Here is a 10329-nt window from a genome sequence, read left to right as displayed (position 1 = left end):
CCTGCGATACAGGAGACCTGGGTTCGATCCCTGGATTGAGAAGATCCGCTGGAGGAGGGCATGGCAACCCACTCCAGTATTCTTGCCCAGAGAATCCCCTTGGACAGAGGATCCTGGTGGACTGCCATCCATGGGGTCGAAAAGAGTTGGATATGACTGAGCGAATAAGCACAGCACAGCACAGAAGTAGACTGTAAAAAGAGATAGCACAAATAAATGGAGTTAAATAGTAAGGATCTTCGGTCTGTTGTTCAGAAAATGATAAAAGTAATCATTTGTATTAAGCTGTAATGTGCCTAGCATGCTGTACTTTGGTTGGGGTCCTAGTTACAAAGATATTTCTCATGCTCGGTTAGTTGTGTCTGAGTCTTTGTGGCCCTGCAGACTGTAGCCAACCAGGCTCCACTGTCCATGGAATTTTTCAGGCAAGAATACAGCAGTGGGTTGCTATTTCCTTCTCTAGGACATCTTCCTGACCCAGGGATCAAACTCGAGTCTCCTACATTGGCAGGTGGATTTTTTACCAGTGAAGCACCTAGGAGTCCCTACATAGCGATATATATGTATATATATGCACACACATATACATATATAGGGATATATGTATATATATTTACATATGTATATACATAGATATGTACATGTGCAAGAAATCATCCTCCTGTATGTAGGATACCAGGTCTTGAATAAGTCTATGCTAAAAAGCCAATGACTAATGGCTACTAAGCATATGAAAATGTGTTTTACATCATTAATCATCAGGAAAATGCAAATTAAACCTACAGTAAAATACTACTTCACACCTACTGGGGTGCCTATAGTCGAAAAGGCAGGAAATAGCAAGTGTGGGTGAAGATATGGAAAAATTGGAACACTGATGCATCAAGGTACTAATGGATACAGTCACTATGGAAAACCATTTAGCAGTTTCTCAAAATTTGCACCTATATTTATCTGGCAATTCCACTCCTAGGATCTACTCAAGAGAAAAGAAAACCTATATCCACAGAAATAACTTGTATATGAATGTTTATAGCAGCTTTTCTTATAACAGCCAAAAACTAGAAACAATCCCAATGTCCACAAACTGATGAACGAATAAACAAAAAGGTGGTATATCTATATACTGGAATTCTTCATCAATAAAAAGGAATCAAGGGGAAAACGGACAGACACTAATACAAGCTATAACATGGATGAACCCTTAAAAACTTTATACTAAGGCAAGCAAGACACAAAAGACAACATATTGTATGATTGTGTCTTTGTGAAATTTCTAGAAAAGGCACAGAAAGCAGAAGAGTGGTTGCCCTAGGGCTGAATGTAGAAACCAGTTTGACAGCAGAGAGGCACAAAGCTTTTTTCAGAAGATGGAAATATTCTGAAACTGAATTATGGTGATAGTTTCACAACTGTATAAATTAACTAAAAATCTTCGAAGTGTACACTTGAGTGGATAAATTTGTGATATGTAAAATATGCCTCAGTAAAGTTTTTTTCCCTCAAAAACCAATGATTTTATTTTTTCCACTTGCAGAGTACTGAATCCAAAATAGTCAAGAACAATTTAAACTTTAACAATGAGAACTGCAAAATACAGTATGAAAACAGAGGGATCATTTGAGAGGAAATGACTACTATTCTTCTATTTTAGAAAAGAGCAGTGAAGAGAGTCAGCAGTTATTGAATTGGGTAATAGCATTGTTCATTTGGCTCATATTTAACCGAATATATATTGCTTTCATACAGTAGGAAAAGAACTCTTTTGTATCTTCTAAAAAATTTTTTGTCTACTTTTTTGTAGGTATTTCCAGTGAAAGTCAATTTGTGATATATTAATAGTATGCAGATCTTGTATCTAGCCAATGACAATTTAAAGTTTGGTAATGATAAAAATTGTAAATTCTGGTGTAAATACTCATAGGAGTGACATACAACTTTGCCCTCTAAATAATTTACTATGCTTAGTAATTTGATGGTGTTTAAAAATATGTTTGCAAACAATATGAGATTTTTCAGATACACTTTAAAAAACACCCATCTAAATTCAAAGCCTAGAATTCTAATTAGACTAAAAAAAATTACCCATAGTTGAAGATTGGACTAATTAGTAAAGAAGAAAGAGTTATTCTTTGCTTAGTAGGACAAGCTGAAATGAAAGTTAAACTGATCTTACTTTGTGGAAAACTTTGTCATTCTAGGAATTTCTATAACCAGTTCTCTGGACAATGATCCCACCTTTGTACAGACACAGCAGTATTTTGTCTGTTCAGTAACCTCAAGACCTTTCTCATTCCCACATTGTGTGTGTGTGTGGGGGGGGGTGTCTTTTTTTGGAGGGGGGTGGTTCCAGGAGTGGGAGGGTGAGGAGGTTTCAAGGATCTTGGGAATGGATTAAATGTAACCTAGAATCTGAGTGTGTTCTCTCTGCTGAGTAGGAAATCAAAAGCAAGTCTATGCTCAAAAATCAAAAACAGAAGTCAGTGGGATAATTCCATACAAATGTAAAATAATCTTAACATGGATAAGATTTAACCCAAAGAATCTGTATTTCTCAAGCCTTTCTCCTGCGCAAAATCCCTGTAGCACTCCACTCTCAACAGCCTGGATTCATGTTAGCTTCTAATGCTTGTCCTCCAGTGCCGGCGCTGCTGCCCAGCCTGCATCCCCCTCCCACCCCTGCAACATCTTCAGGGAAACCTTAAAGCTCCGTGCCTCTGGATGCCTATATTATGTCTAAAGCAGGTGAGAAAAAAACACTGAAAACATACATGCTGATTTATGACACAAGAGCAAAGGAGAAGACAAGACAGGTAGAGAGGTGACTGCAACAAGCAGTAATGATAAGGGCAGACCATGGGGCAGGTTGTACATAGTGACAGATGTGTGCTGGGGGTGTTGGACTTATAACATTCATGGCTAATGTCATATGTATTTAACGAGAGAATGTGATACGCGATGCCATTTAACAAACATTATGTCTGCTTTATGCCAGCCACTGTTCTAAGTGCTCTAAAAATAGTTAATCCTAATAATGCCAATGAGAGAGAAATACTACTGTTATCTTCACGTTACAGAGGAAGTCACTGAGGCAAAAAGAGTAAGTTAGTTGCCCTAGGTCACAGTATCAGTTCGTATTCAGTCAGGAAGAGAAAAGCCACTTTGGACATTTCAGAAGGGATGTTACTCCCTTTGTTTTGAGGGAATCCTGACAGAAGGACTGCAGGACCAAAAGGGAGAGAGTGTTGCTCTCCGGAGGGTGCTGCAAGAACACCTAGCATCCCTGCCCTGGGGAAACAGAAGAGAAAGCTGTGTTATCCAAAACCCACAAATGTGTGCTCCTGAGATTTTTAGAAGTGAACTGTTGGATTATTAGGATGATGTCTGCTAGCTGCTTTACAGGAAGCCAGCAGCCTTCCGGGCCCCCTGTTCCTGGAGCCAGCACAGAGGAGCACAGCGCTGCTGAGGCTACTGGAGCCCCAGGAGAGGAAGAGCACCTTCCACCCTCCTCCTGACTACTGAGCTCCCGTCAGCAGAACCCAACTGGAGACGTCCTGGCATGTGAGTCTAGGACGTGTTCAGGGTTCCAGAACCCTTGCAGTCCAGAGGAGAGGCTAGAGAAAGAAGCTGAGAGACTAAACAAATAACCTACACAGTCAAACAACTGGCAAGTGGCTGAGCTTGAGTCTCAAGCAGTCTGGTTCCTGAGCCTATGCTCAATCAAGTACTGCAGTGTGCTATGGCACTGTGAAAGAAAGAAAGTGAAGTTGCTCAGGCGTCTCTGACTCTTTGCAACCCTATGGACTGTAGCCTACCAGACTCCTCTGTCCGTGGGATTTTCCAGGCAATATTACTGGAGTGGATTGCCATTTCCTTCTCCAGGGGATCTTCCCGACCCAGGGATTGAACCCGGGTCTCCTGCTTTACCATCTGAGCCACCAGGGAAGTCCTATGGCACTGTGGTATACTGTAATAAGAGTATTTCACACATTTTAAATTAATGCCTGATTATTGATATCTTTTGGCAGCAAAAAAATTGTAGGACTTGTATGCATTAAATATTCTGCAAATATTTAGCAGGTTCCTACTTTGTCCTAGGTTCTACTGGAAATACATTGAGAGGGAGGAGAAACAAGCAAAGAGGAAAAAGAGCTCCCATCTCCCTATTTCAGATTGAACAAAATTCCCTGGGAAGGATTCCAGCTGGCTTGGCTTGAATCCTGTGCTCACCCACTGGACCAAGTACTTTAGCTCCTGGGCGGATTTTAGGGAAATAGCCTTGTGGAAATGCCCTCTATAATCCCGAGACAAGGATTTGAGTGCAGGTAGTTTATCTGGAGGATTCAGGAAACACCAGTCAGAGGTGGGGAAGTCAGACAAAGAAGGGAAGGCAGTAAATAAAGGGTGCCTTATCAAGCCGGCTGGCTACCACTGGTATTGCCTGGAGTAATCCCATGGGAAAACTGGGAATTAGTATGAAACCCAGGCCTCAAAGTTACCCACCTGAGGGGCAAGAGAGCTAGGATATCTGTTACAACCGATCCTGTCAGTCATTAGGTGAGACCTGATGAGAGGAGAGCCAGGCCCTTTTTCCGAAATGCTCTGACAGTGTTGTCTTCATTCTCAGAAGACAGCCCTAGGGCAAAGATGCTGATCCTGGGAGCAAGAAAGCAGCCTGAGATAATGGGAAAGGCCAGACTATCATCAGTAGGCGTGACTTACAAACCTGATTATACATTCTTTTGTGGCCAAACTTCAAAAACTTCCTGCAAAGTTAGGGAAGTGGTCCATAGGAGACCACCCTCACTTCTGACACCAGCTTCAGAGTTCAGGGTTCCCAAGACCTTTGTTCGGGTTGATGATATATTTGAAGGATTCAGAGAATTTACTGAAAACAGTTATACTCACAGTTATGGTTTATTACAGCAAAAGGAAACTAAAATCAGCCAAGAGAATTGGTACACAGACAGAGGCCAGAAATCCAAATGTCCAGCTTCTAGTTGGCCTGTCCCAGTGGAGTCATGGACAGCATTACTCTCCCAGAAACAATGCGCAATGACACACACAGAATACTGCCATCTAGGGGAGCTTATCTGAGTCTTGGTTTTCAGAGTTTTCACTGGGGCTCAGTTATATGGACATGGTTGACAGCCCTCATGGCTGGTTTTTTAGTCTCCAGGCCCTCTGGAGGTAGAAAGGATACCACGTGGCCCAGGGCCCCAGGTAAACAAAGCTACTCTTCTTAGAAATTACCTCCCAGGACATGAGGGCAAAGACCAAACCAGTAAGGTTAAGTCTTTACTACACATCCCCAAGACGTCAAAACACTCAATTCTCTGATTATATTCTCATAAAATATAGACATTAATAACCTATTGTCTGGCTCCCAGCTACCTGAGTCTTATGCTTATTATTTCTTTGTGATTTTACTTCACAGCTATGATTGTTTTGTTAAGCTTTTCAGATTCATATTGAAATTATAATTCCATTTGTTTTATGGTAAATTTTCATCTTCTGTAAGAAAATTGTGTTTTCTTACTGTAGCTTTCAGTAACTATTATGCATATGACTTTAACAATCCTTATATTTTAATTTTCCTAGACTATCATCAGGAGGTAGAAAGAAGGGCCACAATAGCCTTACAGAACTAATCTCTGGTGGGCTTTCTCCTCCTTTGCTATAGCAAATGACTTCCCTAAAATATGGCAGCTTTATGAAGTTACGTTTCCTCTGCCTCTCAGTACCTAACCTGGCTCTGAAGAGCTTCTGCACAGAGTTCTCAACTTCCTGATTTATTCACAGGCTTCAGGCACCAAGGCTTTGCTTTCCAAAATAATAATATTGCTTTTAGAAAGGTATTTTACTGGTATTTTCTAAGATCTGCTATCTCTGATTAGTAACTTTCTGTCCTGTCTCACCCTCTTGGATGTTTGAACCCTATTCAAGCTCAATTCTTTCCCAAAATGTCCTCTTGAGTTCCTACATACACTTGTACTGCTTCTGGTCTCAGTTGCCTACTACAGTATTCACATGTAATTTGGAGTGTTGGGGTTTTGTTAGTCAGCTGTTTGCTGAAAATTGTTTCGTGTGAATTTATTTTCATTTCCATGTTGCTATGGATAGATTTCAGGAAATGAAAAAAGTTTCAGAACTAAACAGACTCCATGCTCTTACAGAATGATTATATAATTAATTTTTCTCCCATGTTCTTAAACGAAGAAAGTCTCTGAAAGTACTATAATTATTGGCTTTAGATAATGAACAAGAATGTTCTAGTTATCATCAGCCTAATTAGAGCCAGTTATATAGATGTTTGGGCTTCCCAGGTAACACTAGTGGTAAAGAACTCACCTGCCAATGCAGGAGATATAAGAGGTGCAGGTTCATTCCCTGTGTTGGGAAGATCCCCTTGAGGAAGGCACAGCAACCCACTCCAGTATTCTTGCTGCAGAATCCCATGGACAGAGCAGTCTGGCAGGCTACAATCTGTAGGGTCACACAGAGTTGGACATAACTGAAGTGACTTAGCACGTATGCACATATGGATGTTCACTCCAACTATGACACTAAACCTATTGTCTAGAATATAATATGACAAAGTAGTTTAATGGAAAATCATATGAGGCCTACAGTGTAGATAGGCTCAGAGAGAAGCAGCATTTTATTTTGATATACTAAAAAGAGAATTGTTAGTAAAATGTTCCTCCTGGACCCAGATGATTAGACCATAGTGCAGGAATGTTGCGCGGGTCTTATTGGATCTTATCATAATCCAGTTGGATTATGGATGAAGAGATGTCCTGAGAATTCTTGGTTTATCCTGGGGATTTAAAGCTATATTCAACTTATTTTTGAAGATTAATACTATTCCATCTTGGTAGTCAGCCACAAATAGTTTATTTGTAGAGCAAGCTCCTGCATTACCTGGGAATTATCTCTGCTTTTTGTACACCTCACATTCTGGTGAGAAGAAAATCATGGAAGCAGCAGAGATAGACTAACCAAGATGTTAGACTCTGAACAGTATTAGATTGCAGATGTTGTTTTTAACATAAGACGGTACAGTTATAACCAGGCAACTTAAGAAAAGAGGTGAGAAAAAAAGCTGAGCATTTGTCAGTCATTTGGGTCTAGGCTTGGAGTCCAATACACATTAAAGATGGTAACCCTAGTGAAACATCCCCCAGTCTGACAGGACCCCAAGAAGCATAACCCCAAAGTGGAGATGTGGACCAGGATCATTATTTTGGCTTAGAAATCCTCAAGTATTGGCTTAGGACTATTAGCACCCTTAGGACCTGAAAGAAGGCAATGAAACTCCTATTTGGAAGAATGCAACATGATCCAGTGCCTTAAATTATTTCCATAATTACTTTTCCAAATAAAATGAATAGCAAATAATCCAAGGTGATGAGATGAAAGGATAGTCATAATCAGCCAGCACCAACAGAAACCACAGACAAAAGAAAAACTTAATATCAAGCCTAGTCTTTGTATCACTATGCTTGTTCTATTCATGAGAAAAAAGTCAAGCTTATAAATCTTGTCAAAAAACTGGAAACCATAAAAAGTGACTTCTAAGATTTGAAAAATAACCAAACTGGAATTATATAACTAGAAAACAGAACAATTAAAAGGATTAAAACTCTGGGTAAATTTTAGAGCTGATTAGGCACACCTAAAGAGACAATGAGTAGGAAGGTAGGTTTACAAAACATGCCAAATGAAGAAAGGAGAGACAAATTAAAAATAAAAAAATACTGAAGATAGAGCAGGAGACAAGGAGGAAACACTGGAATGGTCTAATATATATGGAATTGGAGCCCCAGAAATGAATGAGACAGTAAGGTCCCAGATGATTGTTCTCATTGTTCAGTCACCAAGTTGTGTCTTACTCTGCCACCCCATGGACTGTAGCACCAGGTGATATGTGAAGAAATAATGGCTGAAAAATTTTTAAAAATTGATTAAAGATGTTACTCTATTAATTTAAGAAACCAATAAAGTCCAAGTAAGAATTAAAAAAATAAAAGGCATTTTACTTTAAATGAAACTAGAAGATCAAAGACAGAAAAAAGCTTTCAAAAGACGCTAGAAAAAAAAAAATCCCAAATGAAAGAGGGCAAAGTAAAGATTAATACTAGGCTAAAAAATGTGAAGAAGACGTAAGTTTCAGTGTTAAAAGAATAGAAACAAAGTATATAATTTCCAAACTAACTAATGGGACTATAAAAAATAATCCAAAAGAAAGCAAAAAAAGAACATAGAGTAGGCAAAACAAATACAAAGCACAAAAAGTGAAGAATTAGTATAGTTGGATTTAAATATATTAAAATATATTAGTAATTACATAACTCTAAATGGACTAATGCAGAAGGCAATGGCAACCCACTCCAGTAGTCTGCCCTGGAAAATTCCATGGATGGAGGAGCCTGGTAGGCTGCAGTCCATGGGGTCCCTAAGAATCGGACACGACTGAGCGACTTCACTTTCACTTTTCACTTTCATGCATTGGAGAAGGAAATGGCAACCCACTCCAGTGTTCTTGCCTGGAGAATCCCAGGGACGGTGGGGCCTGGTGGGCTGCCGTCTATGGGGTCGCACAGAGTCGGACACGACTGAAATGACTTAGCAGCAGCAAATGGACTAAATGCCCTAGTTAAAATGCAAAGATTATCAGGCTAGATTTAAAAAGAAAACATGCTAAACCACATGTTCTAGAAACACATCTAAGACATTAGGATACAGAAAGGCTGAACGTAAAAAGATGGAAAAATATGCCAACACCAAATAAAAGACAGGTGCTATAACTATTGATATATTGATAGCAACCAGACAAAACAATTAAAGCTAAGATCAGAAGGTCACTACAGAATGCTAAAATGTTCAGCTCTGGGTTTACATAACAGTTTTTAATATGTGTTAATAATATAGTCTTAACGTACATAAAGCAAGAATTGATAGAACTAAAGAGAGAAATCAAACTAAGTGGGATATTTTTACTTAGTGGAACAAACAGACAAAAAAGTCTCTAAGGATATATGAGTTATTAATCCATTTAATAGTACCCAATGGGCATAAATAGAACACTAACCTAACACAGAAAATAAATTGTTTTTAACTACATACAGAATATTTTTAAAAAGTAACCATATTCTTGGTTAAGAAGCAAACCTCATTAAATTTTAGAGGATTTAGAATTACCAGACCATAGGTATATGTTTGGAAATTCAGACATGATTCAGCAGTTCTGTTCATCAATACCTGTCCTGTTAAACTGCAATCACAGATGTACCAGAGCACATGCACAAGAATGATCATGGCCTCAAACTGGAACCAACTCCTATGTCCATCAATAATAGGATGGGTTAAATAAAGTGTATTTTATTCATCCACAATGAAAAGAGCTAGTTAAGCGAGGTACAAGCAGATCTTCAAATCAGTGAAGTCAGAGAAAACAGTAACGAAGTATGCGATTCCACTTTCCTTAAGTTCAAAACCAGGCAACTAAAAAGTCTTTTTAGAGTTCGTAACTGTGCCATAAAATTATAAAGAAAAAGGAGGCAGTGACCATCCTAAGTCAGCATAGCTGCTGATGGCCTGGAGATGATTATGATGGAAAAGGAGCACGTAGGGTGCCAACAGTCAGTCAGGGTCAGCTGCACTGGTGGTGCCGCCTGCAAAAATCTTTTCCTTTGTCCCTTGGTCTGTCTCTGGACCTGCTACAGTGTTTTTCTAATCTGCTATTTAATGTTGCTCTCCCTTGGGTACAGCGGTTCTTACTGGTCAAAGGCAGACTCTTACAGGGGCCTGATTCCCCACTCAGCTTGCTGGCAAGGAGAGGGAGGGACTGCCCACGCCAGCAGTCACTCCCTGCCATCAGCTCTCGGTGCTAAGGCAGAGCAGAGATGGGTGAGGAGAGCCCATAGAACCCACAAATTCAAAGAAAAGCGGTTAAGAATTTCATCGTGGTAATCACTGAGCTACAAGCAGAGTGGAGAGAGTAAGACGGTGGCCCTGAGTCTTCTGAGCGTTGGCCCTGTTGACAGTGTTCTATTTCTTGAGCTGGGTTGCAGTTACATGGATGGTTATTTTACCACAACTGCTTAAACTGGACATTTATGTGGTGTGCACTTTTTTGTTGTGCTTATTGTAATTTAAACTAGGACAAAGCATGGAATAAAACAGCATGATCTTAGTTGCAATAAAGTAAAATTATTCCTCTATAAAGATGTTTATACTGGTATGTTAGTTGCTCAGTCATGTCTAACTCATTGCCATCCCATGGACTGTAGCCCACCAGGCTCCTTTGTCCATGGAATTCTTGAG

This window comes from Bos mutus, chromosome 8, assembly GCF_027580195.1.
Source record: "Bos mutus isolate GX-2022 chromosome 8, NWIPB_WYAK_1.1, whole genome shotgun sequence".
NCBI lineage: Eukaryota > Metazoa > Chordata > Mammalia > Artiodactyla > Bovidae > Bos > Bos mutus.
Note: the sequence above shows the minus strand (reverse complement) of the source record.